This window comes from Colletes latitarsis, chromosome 7, assembly GCF_051014445.1.
Source record: "Colletes latitarsis isolate SP2378_abdomen chromosome 7, iyColLati1, whole genome shotgun sequence".
NCBI classification, from domain to species: Eukaryota; Metazoa; Arthropoda; class Insecta; order Hymenoptera; family Colletidae; genus Colletes; species Colletes latitarsis.
Window position 1 is genome coordinate 19898361 of NC_135140.1, and position 16476 is coordinate 19914836.

Consider the following 16476-nt stretch of genomic DNA (forward strand, 5'->3'; position numbering starts at 1 on the left):
CGAATAAAATTTTGCCTGTCTCCGTTTCGAGTTAAACGAACGCACTGTCCGTTTAGAGCGAGCTATAAATGTAAACAAACAGATGATCACGTGATCGGAGCTTCTTTGGTCCGTTGTGTCGGCACGCTATATTTACACGAAGTCCTTGTTTGTGTTGGACGTGCTATGCAACATTTCTTTCTCGCCGCGTAAATTGTTCTTCGTCACGAGCGTATCGTGATCTCAGGGTGAAAAAAAGAAGCCACGAACGCATAATTTCATCCGCCACGTAACAACAGGGTGTCTCGTAGACACGCGCCCATCGTGGGCCCTCCGGGCCCCGCTTCTTCCCCTCTTGTATCCCCTCCCTCCAAGGCTTTTCCGTCCCCCTGACGTCGTCCTACCGCGTTTACCGGTTCCCTCGACCGCCCAACGCCGATGTTCTCGCTGCTTTTTCTTTTTATTCAAACACGAATGTCCTTATCTGCGACGGCACTTCGCAGCGTGTTTCAAGGCTACAAAAGCCTGTACACGCGATTACGAGATAGCGCATCGCCTCGCATCGCGGCGCTCCGCACGCGAGCTCGCTACGCTGGCCTTCTGCTTCGCAGCGACGAGTCGGTGGACGAATTCGAAGGCGTTGATGGATGAGTTTTTAGGTTAGGTTCGGTGTACAGGACGACTCAATACCGGAACTGTTGATAAGGAAGATGGGGGATGTCAGTTTAATTATTAAAAATACAAAGTAATCTCAAACGGTTGTTGGTCAAAGTACAGGGAGATTAAAAAATGATTAGGAGTACAGGGCGATTCAAAAGTGGCTGCAGAAGGTACGTTTTTAGAACGTACGATCGGGTTACAGTATGATATAAAACATGGTGGTTTAGTACAGAGCGTTTTTGAATGATTGTTAGGTATACAGGGCGATTAAAAAGTAATTGTTTAGTGTATTGGATGTTTCAAATGTGGCACGTAGCTTGCACTTTATTTCTAATTGCCAGGAATATCTCAACCTCCACCTATTAATTCCTCCATCTCGCGAATTCTTGACGCGATTCTGGCGAGCCGTTTCAAACGCAATTCACTGCACCTAAGTGCAACGCGCGCTCATTATCGTCGCGTATCGATGATGTATGACGCGGACGCGCGAATAGAAGAAACGTTCCGACCGTCGTAATAAATTAGCTCGTAGCCGCGGCTAGGAATAATCAACGTCCCATTATCTAGCATGCGTTATGCGGGTATACGAGCATATAAGTTACACGTTAATGCCACGGTGTGGCGATAAGGGCGCTGGTAACGTCCACCTTTTATCTTGCAATTAGACACGAGGCTGCTCGTCGAAATTCTCACAAACGTCGAGGTGACAAAAGTAGAGTGGCAAAAATAGATGTTACATTTGAAATAGATAATCTGAGCCCATATACATTCTTTTCGTGATAATTGAACTAGACAAAGTTCATGTACATAGCTCGTTTCTTGAAGAATTGTGGACACTGGAGAAATTATTGTTCGTATCGATTTTTAAGTGACACTCCAAGTAGAATGTTTGTAGACGTTGGATGTGGTTTTGAGTGGAAACTAATTGGTCAGGTTGGTGTAATCGAATGTTTGAAGATATTGGGCCAGGTATGGACCCTTTTGAGAGCCAAATTTCTCTGTCAAGAGTTACACGCGTGTTATTAGTAATAACCTCGTTCCAATACTGCAAATCCATTGGAAAATATTTTAAAGTCTGACCAGGTTTGGAGCGGGCGAATCTGGTGTCAGAAAGAAAATTAACGCGCGCATATTTCAAGGAATTGTTACCCATAAATTACTGTCAGTCAAAGATGTCACATCCATGATCTTTTAAGATAGTTATTTAAAATAATGTACGATCAATGTCTAAGGTCGGGCTTGAAAAGCGCCTCACTTAACTGACGCCAGTATAATGTAAATAAGTCACAATCGCGGAAAATCAAGCGTGGAACGGATGTCACCGCTAGGATCCAATTCGTCAATCGACAGTAAATTATAGTGGTTCATTGGAAAGAGAAAGCGCTGCATTTTCAATCGATTTCACGAACCTTATGGGAATGAAACATAAACGTCTATCGTGTTAGTGCAAAATTTATATTCTTGGCATTCTAACTTCTAATGTAATAGTTTCTATTAGCTTTCATACTAGTGTCATTTTTGCCACTCGACGGTTAACCAAAATTAGCTTTTAGTCTTTTGGTTCAATTTGACAAACAATATAAGTTATTTGTAAGTCTAATTCGGTCAGTGACTTACAAAAGGGGAAAGAGAAATTGTACGAACTATGGTACTTTTCCCTTGTAATACAAACAGTCGAGTAGCGCATAAATCGATACGGGAGTACGCTGCGAGGATGCGCTGGCCGGTTGCATGCGCGTGTACTCGATGCACGGCGCACGTAATAATCTGTAACAGCACATGTCGAATTCGAGCCGACGCATCTCGATCGATGGTTACGATCCACGTCGATCGTGTAACCGCGAGCATGTGTTCGATCCTGCTAGTCGTGATCACGCTGAAAGGGGAATGCGATCGAGGGACCCGATATCGTATCGAATTCTGCTCGAATACATTAACCCTAAATTGCCACTTACCGATCGCCATTTTGTTTCTGCTTACACTTCTATACATTGTAACTACGGACTTAAAAATACCTCTCAGATTTCTCGTAAGGCGCAGAAGACAATTTTTATTCTACGATCGTTGAAGTTGATAAATAGAAATTACATAACTTATACTCCAAAATAAAATTTGATTGTGCTTGCATCGAGCAACGTCACATTTTTATTAGAAATTAGAAAGTCAATGAATCGCAGATCGTATCGAAAAAATTCAAAATGGTGGCGTCCAGTGTACTTTTAGCGGGAATAAAAAGAAATCGTGGAGGATTCTCGCCGCAAGCAGGTACGAGTCGGAGTCGTTCGGGACGAAAAAGGAATCACGAGGGTTGAAACGTTCGAAGCGGCGCGTAAGGGCGCGCGTACGACGATACACGCGTACAGCTAGCGCGTGTGTGTCGTGCGTGAATCCCACTTACCATTTATATTGGTGTCCGAGCGGTGTGAATAGATAACGACCGTTTACCGGGACGAGACCGTCGCCCATTTTTTTCTCGCTTTGTTTCGTGCTGGTTACGCCTATCAGCATATCTGCGAATATGTAACGCGGGTGTTGCTCGAGGCCTGCTGACAGATTGTCGTCGACCGGGATTGCCTCCTTACGAATCTCTTGAATATTTTACTATATTTCTTTTTCGCTCGTTTCAACATAAATATAATTTTGGAAATGGCGAAAACGAGAAACGCTCGAAGAACGATGTCGTTTGAAGTGGTTTGAAGCGAAAAAGGATTATAATTTTGGAGGTTCCCGAGGACGTAGTAGAATTTCTTTTTCGTTAAATTCGCTGCCCTCAAGTGATCCGTAAATCCAGTAGCTGAGAACACTTGATACGATAAGTTTGAGGATGTTTGCCAACCCCTGTCGCAACGCGTTCCCTCCATCCAGACGTCAGTAACGCGTCAATCTCGGCGCGTCTGGGAAAATTCCTGATCGCGGGGGCGGCGAGGCGAGGCGAGACGCGACTCGGCCATGCAGGAAGGAAGGAAGGAAGGAAGGAGGTCGCCGCGGTGGTTGCCGGCCAATTTCTGAATGCAAATAACGCCGGTGTCGAAAGGGAGCTCGCGGATGAAAAGGGAGAGGCAGTATGCAAATAGAAAGCTGTTACGGCCGTCTTCTTTCGCCCTCTTTCGACCTACACCCCTCGGATACAACTCGCCTACCCCTTTCTTTTTCAGCGAGTGTACACGCGAGACGTGTGAATTCCATGTGAAACGCGACCAGATAGATGGAAACCCCGGGTGTCGGGGGGTGGGAGGGAACGAGAAACACGGCGCGAGCGAGAGAAAGCGACGGGGAAGGGGCAGAAGAGGGGCAAGGAGGGACGAAGGGGGTGGGCGAGGGGTCGAAAGGGCGAGATTTCTAGACGCGAGAATTCATTTCGCTCGCCTCCGCCCGCGACGTTCCTTCTCTTGTGGCCTATTCTTCTGGACGAGTCCCCGTCTTGGCGACACCCTCTGCCCTTTCACCCTGGAAACGTCGTCTTTTTCGCCCTCGCGAATTAATTGATATCGTCGTCTTTTGGCTTTTTTCGAGCCGCGATTCCCCGCCAGACCGCCGTTTTCGTAGTCGCCTCTCTTCAACCGGGCTATTGCTAGGTTTTTTATTCGAGTTTTGCGTTCTCAGGGGGTTTAGTTTCTTCCAGGAAAACAATACCAGACGAAGCTGTGTTTAGAGAATCAAACGCTTTTTTATTCTGTTTTTAAAAAACACAGTCATTATTTTTAAAAGAAACTTCATGATTAATATACCTAAATAATTTCTCAATGCTAGGCGTTCTAAGTTACATATTAGCAACGTTTTTGCCTTTCTCTCCATAAAATAGGCTCGACGGTCGTCAATTACGCTGACATGCTTCGTTGTTGCAGTTCGAGATTTATACTCGAATCTGTCCGAACGAAATACAATGTAAAGTTTCCCACGTAGCTCGGAAAATAATCATAAAGTATCCGCGTGTAGAAGAAATATTTCCATCGGAACATGGTATTAAGCATCAACCTCGCGCATCGCAGCCCCGGTGAAACAACTACCAAGTACTGAACTGGATCTGATCAATTACCCATTGCATGCGGGCAATTAATCTCGCGCTTTATCTAGAGGACTTTAATGGGTACCCCGCTATTCGCCAGCTGCCACTGCAGCCTGCACGGGATGTGGCCAGCATACTTTTAACGGGCCGGTATTAATTCGAAGGGTACAAGATCGTTCACGCCGCCGAGTTTGGACTAATTTACGCACTCGCCGGTGTGTTTCGTCGTTATCCCGTCGAACACGCGCTACAATGAAACCAAATTAGTAACAAATTAGCAAAAATTGGAACTTATGACGTTACACTCGGGAAACGTTTTGTCTCATCGATGTTGCTAGACTATATTAATCCCTGACTACGTATTTTCACGATTAGTATTCACCAACTACTATATCGATAGCTCACAGGACAAGGATTATTTCTAAAAAGTTCGTATAAAATCTAGTTGGGCATCCTATTATACGAACCAATTATTTTCTCAGCTTCTAATCTCTAAAGTCTAGGAAATCTAAGACTCTGAACAATCTTTTGTATTCACTATCATTTTATAAATGTAATTGTATTCGACATCAGGTTCTGGGTTAGCGATGGAACGTAGAAAAACGTCAGTTACCAATAAAACAAAGTTACAGCTTCCTTCTTGCGGCAAAACACTATAATTACACGAAAGTCTGTTCCTCGACACCCAATTATTCCGACGTGTAATTAGAAATCCGTGTACTGGAGATGGGAACGCAAACTCACCTCGATAATCCAACAGTTGGGAAGAATGTTCCTAGATGAGATTCAAATATAACAATTCAGAATTGTTGGGAAATGTTTCGCTATCGGTTAGCTATTTGTATTCCATAAACTAATGACCAGCAGCATTGCTATCATAAAAACATAGTTTATGAGCAAAAAGACGGATTTCTCTTGCATCGTGAACGTCGCCTAGGGGCATTCTTTATAGCTCTTCGCAGAATGCTTGCCCGTCAGACCAAGGTGTCTCCTCGTTACGATGATCGCGCTTCCGTGGTAGCGACAAACAGCGTTAATGACATCTTTATCATAATTTGTTCTATCATTTAAGCACATACATCATCCTTATTTCGTTATAATAGAATTAATTGAAATACGAACGCAAGGTAGATGGAAATATTTTTTAATCAACTTTTCACAATCCACAATATGATTGATGATACTTGTACACGTGTAACCTACTTCTATTTTACATTTCATTTCAATATAATTATTTTATTTATTCCTCTCGAGATCTGATTAAATTTCGAATAAAATCTACCCACGAATAATGACGGTTGTCGCTTGGTTTAAAAAAAAAATAAAAAATATTCTTTAGGTGCTCGCGTATCGTTGGCCAATTACGCGCGATCGGTAGCGATTTAATTATCGAAGAATAAATGACGGTGATCGAAAAATAAGCGTGGATTCGCACTTTTCATCGACCGTGACGGAGGGAAACTTTGCGCAAAGACATAATTGCACGGTAGTCCGCGGGATGATTGTTCGCGGAGCGTGTGCTCGCGTCCTCCTCCGTATCGCGTCTAGCTCGGAACCGATTGTTCGTGCGTTCGTGTCCAAGCGGGTTTATCGTCGATCTTAATAACACGGAAGGCTGAAAATAATGTCGGGTTGGGCAAACGCCGATTCAACCGGGCACGTATTACGATACTAATCGCGGGATTATGCTACTCCGCGCAGCGAATGGATTTTAAATCGATACGGACGGTCGTGCGACCGAGACGCATCGAATTAATTGACTCGTCTCGGTTCGTTTGGGGGAATTATCTTGATTGTATTTCGGGAATCGCCCGATCGCGCGTTTAGGAAATTGTTACGACGCCATGTTGATAAAACGCCTGGCAATCCTGGCCAGTGGCCTTCGAAACGATCGGGACTGTCGCCATTGTAATTGGCTGAGTCGAAACATTGTTCAGTTTTTTAATGGCAGCAGTTCTCGATGCCTTGCAGCGAACGAATTAATACTTCTTCCGGGCCCACCCGGTACATATCGATCGCGTCATTATAATTCAGAAGAGGCCTCTGCATTTTTCTCACCTTCGACGGGTAACCACTACCACGAAACGAGGATCAATAAACCTACCATTTGTTTCTGAGACTAACCTACTTAAGCCTGCGATATGAACACTTGGAGCAGACCGATTGAAAGGTTTTTCATTCCTTCCACATGACACCTATGCTGAAATCATTCTAGAAAATGTTCGGTTGAAAACTCAACTCGGTTCTATGCAAATTCTTTGATGCATGTGTCAAGACTGGAGGATATAAATCCTGAATTAAGTCACGCAATTGCCATTTCAGAAGTTAAACAGAAGTTTCGTATGAGGTTGATCTATAAACAGTAAATGCAAACGTACAATTAAAATGAAATATATAACACTCAAGGTAACAAGCATATAATCATAATTATATAGTCGGATTCTATCAGAAAAATACATCAAAACCAGACCTCTAGCAATTAACATTTTAGTATTTTGCCCCATTAATTGGGAAATCCCTTTTCTCGTTAAAGCATCATCGACGCCATCCTAAAACTAGTCGTTCAACAAATATAATTAGTATACAGGGATTCCAATCGCTGGTTTTAATCAGGAAACGCCACTTGTTCGTTAAATCCCGGATGCAGACACACCCGGTATAGCGATGAACGATCTTCAGGTTTCTCACACCTCGGTCAGCCCGGAGGACTAATAAGAAATCGTATAAGGCCGAGATCAGGATGCTAGAGCTTCACCTTTTCAAACCAATGCCTGTCCGTGTGTTAGTGAATCGGGCTGGACAGGTATAATGGTGGCCGTGGCGTGTGTAAACCATAAGAGATAATGTAACAGTGGAAGTTCGGCTGGCGCCACTCGTTATTTATACAGTGTGCTGGCCTGGCCGGGAGGAAGCTGTTGGGTACCTATCTCAGAGGGGGATGAAGCCGGTGGACGCCCACTAAATTATTATTTGTTCTTGGCGAGTCATAAACGGCCGAAATTATACCGGGCTGGCCCGAGAATTTCGCCTACTGACCTTGGAACAAAAGGAAACCACGGCTTCCAAACGGACCTTCAACAAATCTAGCAGAAGAGTTTTAGATAATCAAACGGTTAGGCGGCTTTCCGAGGATCCTCTGTTCATTCTTTCGGTGCTTTAGGATAACACTCTGACGGGCCTCGAAAGTAGACGTGTCCTAAGTCTTAACAGTGTGTTTCAAGTATTTCTTTAGAGGTTTCTTATTACACAGTTACCCTTACCAGGGTGTACAAGTTTCGGACAAATAAATTATATCGACGCCTCCAGTCTAAACTCATAAACATATTGTTAAGAGACAAAGAGTTCGAGTTTCTGAGGTCACGTTCTTCCCTAGAAAAGAGCACATAATTTCGAAGGACCACAGCATCCGTTTCCAATTTTTGTGTAGGCGTTTAGGAGGTCTATTTACGAGCTCTGGTTCCATGAATATGCAATTAGCCGCGTTTCGTCGATCATTGTCCGGGCCAATCGTTCGGACAGCGAGAGATCCTTCGAGTGTTATTTTGTAGAGGAGCGAGGTATTTTTTTCGAGGCGCTGGTAGTCTCGCATAAATGAGACGCGGGTAATTATTGTCCTCGGGCGTGAAAGGTGGACCTCGGATCCCCTTTCAACCGCTCAAGTGGATACGTCGCACGGTTCTTTGTGGAAGTGACGCATACAGAGCGGGACGTGAATCATTTTTCAGAAGCCTACGTGTCGAGGGAAATTTATTTCACTAACCGTCAGCAATTCCGCTGTGCATCTCCAACGTTAACGAAATGTAAATTCGGCGAGATTAGTATTCCGTCCGCCCGCGCAGAGGTGATGTCCAGCAACTGTGCTATTCTTGGAATATTAATTCACTAATCTCGTTGGGAGAGGCGAGACACTTCTATTTCAAGTTTCTGCGAATGATCTTGGCCCCTAATCATTGGACAATTTAATCTTATACGCGAGGAAGACATTGCGTTATTCAAATTTCCCGCCAATTCTATGTCCCTAGAAATACAGACGATACATGAGTTATAGGGAATTCTGTGTGGGGGTTTCCTCGAGCTCCTTTTTAAGATTCTTGTTAATAATTGAAGGTGAACCGTCCGAAGGTAACTTAAGATTTACATTTCCCGCCCATTCTTTGTTACAAACTTTGCATTGTCGGTACTCATTAACATCTGTAACCATCTCGTCAACACCCCGGAAAGTTTCTGTTTAACGTCAAAGACAAGCGCAGTAGGCTGAAACTCGGATGAAAAAGGCTTAAAGAGACAACGGGACGACAGTCGGTTCGCGAGGGGGAACGGTACTGCGGAACAGGGAGTGGTGGAGGGGTACTCCTCCCGGTTCCTTCACGAGCCTACGAGAGTCTTGTCGAACAAATCGGTACAAACGATCGTCGTAAAGCAGTTAAGGCGAGTTTATATACGCCTTTCGTTCGCAGGGCCCCGTGGAAGCGACCGAACAGAGATGACCAGCCCCGATAGGGAAACCGATAGTCGCTGGTCGGGGCTTTCGAGGGCTTCTTTTATCCTGGGGCCGCGCTCGAGGACCCCCGCGGCGAGAAACTTTTTTAACTGGATCCAAGAGAGAGGGAGACAGGGTCCAGCGGAGTGTCTCAAAGTTGCGTCGAGATGCAGCTCGTCGCAATTTACGTTTCAGCCCGACAGGTACGAGTCCCCGGCTCCGAAAGGCGGGGACGTCGATAGATCGTCGCCTGGACGATTTAATTTCACTTTTCACGTCCCCACTCGGAACGAATCGCTTTTGTTTCTCGACTGGTCGCTTCGTGGAACGGACACCGCATCCAAGACCATCCCACGGGTTACTTTTCTCTTCTTTGTCGCTTCTTCCATTAAATTTCGGCGCTACTACGTAGTACAGCAGTCTAGAGTTTATTTAGGAGAGAGTGACGTTAACGTAGTTCAAATTTCCCGCCAGTTTCTCGATCTTAACGAACGATATTGGTAACAGAAAATATTCCCTAGAACATATAGATGAGTGTTCCACACGTAACAAGTGAAAATTTAATCCTAACCTAACAGACAACTCGATACAGCAACTAAACGTCTTGGGTTAGGATGCGAATAAGGAACTAAGGTTATGTTTCATAATGTCAAAGGCCCTGGTAAGGTTTTACGTCGACAGGAGTAAAACTACGTCATCGATCGTAAAACTGTTAATGTTTCGCGGCGAAGCATCGTTTAAAACGAGAAGGAAAGTTTGAAAACCCCTGGCGCGCGAATCTCGTCGGTTTTGTTTCCGGTGATCCCATCTCGACGAGATCGCCCCGGTGCGTTCGCACTTGACGAGCTTTTCTGGTGGATGGTGGGGGGGTAGGAGGAGAATACTCGGGCGGGCGTCCCACCGCCGCGACAATGCGCTTTTCCCTCACAACGGGCGCTTCACGTGGAAACGAGGCGCGCCTCGCATTATTTGCCTTTTACGATCCCAGCTCTCGCGATGTGCTTCTATTGCGTTAAGCCAGCCACGACGCCGGGGCGCAGTCGGGACGGGACTCTTTCACGCGTCGGGGCGCAAGTTCCCGTCTTACGAGAGTGGAAATGCGCGAAGTAATTACGGTTCGAGCGAAAATAATAGTTTCGAGGTGAGATGACTTGTTCCGATAATCTAATCCGTTTGTCGCTGAAGAATACTGTGTTGCAAAACGAACTCAGACGGGTTTAAATAAATATTTTATGACAGAATATTGTTAACTTTATATATGTACGATGAAGATAACTGTTCCGGTGACCTTGAGCGGCCAATTAATCTTGTTCCGACTGACGTAGCAGGGATTCTCACTTGGCCAACTTTGGAACCATTATTCTCGCAAACGAGAGCTCGTATCGAAAAACTTTTATCGACAAATTCGACTCATTTTTTGACGTAGAATCTTCTGGTTTCGCTATACAGTACTTTATCTGTACAATTATCTTGCAATCATGTCGAAATTCGAAATGAAGATTCGCTCCAGACCAAGCAGAAATTGTTCGAAGTACCAACAGGGAAATGAAATTTATTTCGTTGTAAAATTAGTCGGGGGTCAATCTGACCTCTGTTAAAGGTGTTTAGATTCCCGCCAAGCAAAAGTTCCGCGGATTCTCGTCGATGACACAGCCGCGAAGCGCAATTTACCAGTAAGCCAAACGTGTTTTTTAATCTCGCCATAAAACGCAGCGGGGCTTTCAATTTTATTGTCACGGGGCCCCGCGAAAGGCAAATCATCGGCGGGCGAAGCTTAGCGATAAAATAAATTAACTGTAAAGCTACCGGGTTGCGGAGGACGCTTTCGGCGAGCGTCGCGCGTAATGACGTCCCGTAAATAACGATTCAACGTTCGACTTATCGGCGCTAGCGGGCGCGGAACGCGACTAAAGGGCCCAGTCGATCGTTCCGCGCGCATGCGTCACGCATTATCGGACGCTATAAAACGCGAATCGAATCGCTCTTCGAGGAATCTCGAGGTTATCTTCGATTACAATCAACATTCTACTTTTTTAATTTGCACAGATTCGAAACAATTGTTAAGTCGTTTATTTATGGGGGATAACCATTGCGTAGAATCGAGAAAATTGTTAACTTTTCTTCGTATTTACAAAAATTATACACTGAAGGCGTATTAAAATTATGAGGTTAGATTCAGATTGGAATCCAGAGAAGAAACGAATGTCACGAGTCTATGGAAGGTGAAACAGAATCCATAACCTGAAAGAGAAAGGCGGTGGATCGGGGTGAGTTTCACGAAGGATCGTGCAGAATGATCGAACGATCCGAGGATCGCCGTAAATCCGCCGCGGATTTTATCGAATCGTCGGGTGTATCTCGATCTCGTGGCACTGCGATGCACGCGCACCTGTAGGCGTACGGCCTTTACTTTTCTCCCCTATTTGTCGTTATTATTCATCTACGGTCCCGTAAAAAGGTCCTCCGCGGAAGGATAACCCTTCGCCCGTGTCCCCGTCTTATTTATGAACGCGACTCTCGCGGCTTGATTTAAATACCACGATTAAACGACAGCCGTGTAACGTTCCGTTCGAACGGCCGACTCATCGATCCTCTTTCTAACGGAATCCCGCGCCAGACATTTTGTTTCTAATGCATCACGGTGAGTTATGGTTGGTCGATTCGCGCGACGACGTTCCATGGTGTTGCTTTGTGTTATTGTGTGTGGCAGAGGAGGCACAGCGTGGAAAGGTTGCTGATGATTCTGTTCTCGGAATAACTCACCGTGGACTGTGAAAAAGATACGTCTCGTTTAAAAATTATGAGGTTGTTGTAATCTGTATTATTACCAAGTGGCTGTTACAACCCCTATTATTAAATAAATCTATCGCAATGTCGCTCGACGACCAACGGAGGGAGAAAACGTGTAAAAAATAGTATTGTGAATTTTAAGAAGAGAAAAAATCTTGAAGAAACAAGATAGCTGGGGGGGTTGTAATAGCTCCTGTGGAAAGTCGGTCCCTAAACGGTTAGGTCGAATAATCGTTTACCCCGAGAGGGCATCCAGCGTGCTATAGAAGTCCACCAGCGACTGAGGCCGCAATCTCCATCGCCGATCTCGCCTAAGCTCGAAACGCGCATCGTCTAGGCACGCAAGCACGCGGTCGGCGTCGATCTACAGGTGTTCCGGGGCTAGAAGACGTCGTCGCCTTGCACCATCGATCCTCCGTGCGGTCGTTTCTCCGATTCTCGTTAACGAGCCGGGAGCCCGCGGGCCCGGAGCACGAAATACCGAAAGAGACGGCCCGAGGCGGTCGCCAGATCGGCTTCGGCCGATAGAGCCGTAACGCCGAAAATTAGCGCCGTCTGAGAAACAAATATGGGGGGTGGGGAGGGCACTGGTCTGCGGCAGGGAGGCGGCGAGGGAAGGGGGGCAGACGCAACGGCGGCGACGGAGGAGACTATCGAATAAAAGAAACAAGAGGACACGGAGGATTCGGGGCAGCCGTGGAGGAGGACGGAGCGCTGCTGGACGGAAGGAGAGCAACGAGGAGACGCGCGGAGACAAAGGGAAAGGGAGAAGAATTTAGGGACGTGGCTGCTCACCGCGTTTATATCGTGGCCCTTCGTCCTCGTCGTTCTCGCACATCACCGCGGGCTCCTGAGGTTTCCTGGAACCGAGAGCTCGCTTCCACCTGCCACACACTGCGGAAACACGACGACGACTGAGTGTACTGGGTGTCCTGAAAGTAACTGTCCCTGGGGATGCAACGTCCACCATCGGTGACTGTTTACTAACCGAGAAGATCAGCATTCGGTTCATCTTAAACGCACTTTGAAAGAATTAAAGAAGTATATAGGGTGTATAACATGTCAGTTTGAGATTAGGGGGGTAGGAGATTACCTTGTCTGATCAAGTGTTCCGAATACTAGTCTTGATTGACACTTTCAGATTGACTGCAATTGTAGTTACGAGAGTAATTACTCTGAACCCTAGTGAATGGTTCCAATCATATTGAGGATATTGGTTGTTCTAGATTACTCTAGCAGAGCCTTTAAAAAGTATGAACGAATCCTGCATTAGCAGTTGGACAATACCAAGATCATTGCAATCCAAGGAGACGTATCTCTATCAGAAACAAAGTTCGAAGCTAGAACGACCCGCCATAGCAACGTTCCCGATTAATTGGTGCCCAACTCATTCTCGAAGGAAAAGTTATTATACCAAATATCTTCCTGAAAGCTAGCTCTCGTGGAATTTACATCGCGATCCCTGGGGAACGATGAGAGCTTCCTCCCAACCGAGAAAGGGTACTACTGGTCGCTTATAAAATCGTGAGCCCGAACACGTGTCCGGGGCCCGAGAAACGCCGCTGCTCGGAGCCAAATTTCTTTTCTCGTAATCTGTACGAGGGGCCATTAAACCGGAGGACGCCTCGTCGTGAAAGGAATGTCACGGGGTTACGCCCTTTCTCATCGACGAAAACGGCCCCCGGTTGTTGCTCGTTAATGTTCGAGGCGTCATCGTTCGTCTGTTCACGCACGGCCCCCAAGAACCGCTTCTTCCTTAGTCGGTTAGAACCCTTATCAGCCGTTTTAAAAGTTACTGTTTCGGCCAGTCAAAGAGCTTTATCAGACGATTTACAGCTTTCAGCAGCCTCGTACGTCGTCGTTCGGTCAGATAATTTGCTTACTGACGATGGTACACGGCCAGGGAGAGTTATGTGACGGGGAATTGGTGCAACATCGCGGCTGCCGGGGATTCTGAAAAGCTGGTTTACGAGACACCCGTTACGAAAGCGTGGGAGTGGGCTTGAGCTCGTTTCGGGAACGATCTGTTAATTTTTGATGACCACTCGGATAACCTATCTTCCCTCTTTCGTGTTCCATAACCTCCAAATTCGAACGTGTAATTCACACAAATTATCATTCCCATCTAAGGAGTTTTCACATGTATTCGTATGTTGGTCGACTCCCGATGCGAGTCGCCTATCAGCGTCTCCGTATCCTCCCGCGGGATGTTTTGGCTCACACAGCCAGGATAATCCGGCTTAGTATCCTTCAGCATGATCCCGACGTGAATGAGGATCGATCCCTTCGTCAGGAAATCCAGGACAGTAGGCAGATGCTACCAGGAATCCCTGGGCAGCCTTTAAAATCGACCACGATGCGTGATCGACCGATTTTTCATCCCTTAGATTGGAGGTTTGGGTCGAGTGGAAACATATTCATGATTTTCGACGGAAATCAAAACGATTTAGAATTCTCCACTACCATCTTGGGTGTACGTTAGAATCTGCTTTCAATTTATGTAAGACTACGTTTCCGTTCTTTTCATCATAAAGGTCATTTAAGGTTATGTAAGCTTTCTCCTTTAAGAGCTAGTAGAAACTGAATATTTTATTCTCAATGGGCGTAGATAAGCAAGAGTATCTAGAATTATAAAACATAGAGTGCATTCCAAGTGAATAGTGATCTAGTAACTTTTCAGTCGTTCTTAGTAACTTTTAATACGTAAATCCTTTTATTTTTTCTGTTTTAACCAAATATGCACTGAAGTACATGAAAACATGACATATAACAGTAGAGAAAGCAAGGTGAAAGGGTGAGATTCAGTGAATTGCTTGTAACTCAACCGTAAAAAATTAATTGTCTCCTAACTCGTTAACTGGCACAGACGAGTTAACTTAATAATTGCCCTTGCCCAGAAAAAGTAAACGTATTATTCGTTTTTGCCGAGATAAAAACTATGTCTCTTTAGCGTTAGCATTACTATCTGCAGTTCTAGATTTGTAGTGGGTACTGCAACGTGTTTTTACGTTGGCATTCTATAAAAGACTAGGAGACATGTGGCTTCCCGTTGTCTCTTCTTCTTGCTGTAGTGTCGTAATCGGTTTAGGTTGCTCTATCTACGACGTTAACTATATCTACTAATATAAAGATAATCCTCAGGTTTATGTGCACTTTAATTTTACAATTGTGTAAGAGTATAAAAACATTAACGTCACTATTGAAAGACCGTAATTAGACAGTTTTATATGCCCGCTATGAAGAGCTCGTATCATTTTTTCTCTCTTTCGTTACTGTAAAATTTCTGTCTTTAACTTAATATGCGTTATATTTGAGGTTAGATGTTAATTAACCTACTTAACAGGTTAACCAACTGGCTAACAGTATACGAATATTAGATACGTGCCCAACCACGAGTTAAAATTCCAATACAGTGCTGCCATCGTTCCAATTTACACGAGGCTCTGCTCGACCGTGCGCTCTCCTTCCTTCAGAGTTCGAATCGAGCCTAACGCGAAAAGATCGCAAAAAGAGGAGCTTGAGTACGTTCGAGAAACGTTCGCCATTATGGAGGCTGCGATTGCCTTAAGAGAAATCGCCGGTGCGCCCCTCGAATTATTGTACTTTTGTATGCTAACGGCGCGAGGTATCCTTAAACGTCGTCGTTATAACGGCGGGACCAATTACGGTAATTAGCCGCCATAAACGAGTAGTGTCTGAGAAAGCACCTCGAGGTTGCCCCTCGAACGAACAATACGTTGTTGCCGTGCCGCGTTGCCGATAAATATAAGTCAGGATGTCTCCGTGGACATCCACGGCCGTGGATATCCTCCATTGTTCCCACTTTGCGGGGTGACTGCACGCTCGATCGGTCTGATAATCAATTAGAGGCCTTAACTACGTTCCACTCGACTTTTTTACCCTCGTGCAATATTTCCATCGCGGTTTGGTTCCGGAGAGTCTGGTGTAAATTGGAATGTTGGCAGCACGGATGGTGTACAATTTTTTGGAGGACATTTGTACCTCTAGTAAATGTTCTTCTTCTCAGAGTTTTTAGGTTATGTTATGCAGGACGCGAGTACGCCTTACGTAGTAGCTCGTTTCTTACACAATTTTAAGATTAGGTTCAGAATATTCTACAATACGTATTCTCTCGTAGAAAATTCGTGATCGTAGTAGCAATAATTTTTCTAGGTTATGTGCATCGTATTGAAAACAAAGAGAAAACGAACCTCGGAGTACCCGTAAAATCTCGTTAAATGGATCGTAGAGCGTTCATTTTTCGAGTCAACTTTGCGGGCGCAATTCCCGCGAATAATTGGCCAATTTTTGGCATCGCGGAGCCTCGACACGCCTCCGCGGCGAAGTTCTTCGAGCTCCTTCCGGTAGACGGCACTTCCTTCGTTCGTTTTCATTCAGGGACCACGCGAAGCGGGTGCAACCACGCGAAATTCGTAATTGCGCGAAGGAAAATAACGAAGTTCTCGCAAGACTCGACTAATCTCATTCAGAAAGACTTTCTTCCTCGTTCTTCCGCGACTCGTTGCGCGCCCTTTCAAAGGGGATTTCGGCGTGAATGTTA

The 16476-nt window shown here is 45.3% G+C and overlaps 1 protein-coding gene across 3 annotated transcripts in view; it reads left to right on the plus strand.

The window, feature by feature from the left end:
• Window positions 1–16476, plus strand: part of Bi (T-box transcription factor bifid) — a 106229-nt gene that overhangs the window by 24856 nt on the left and 64897 nt on the right. The gene's annotated exons all lie outside the window — the stretch shown is intronic.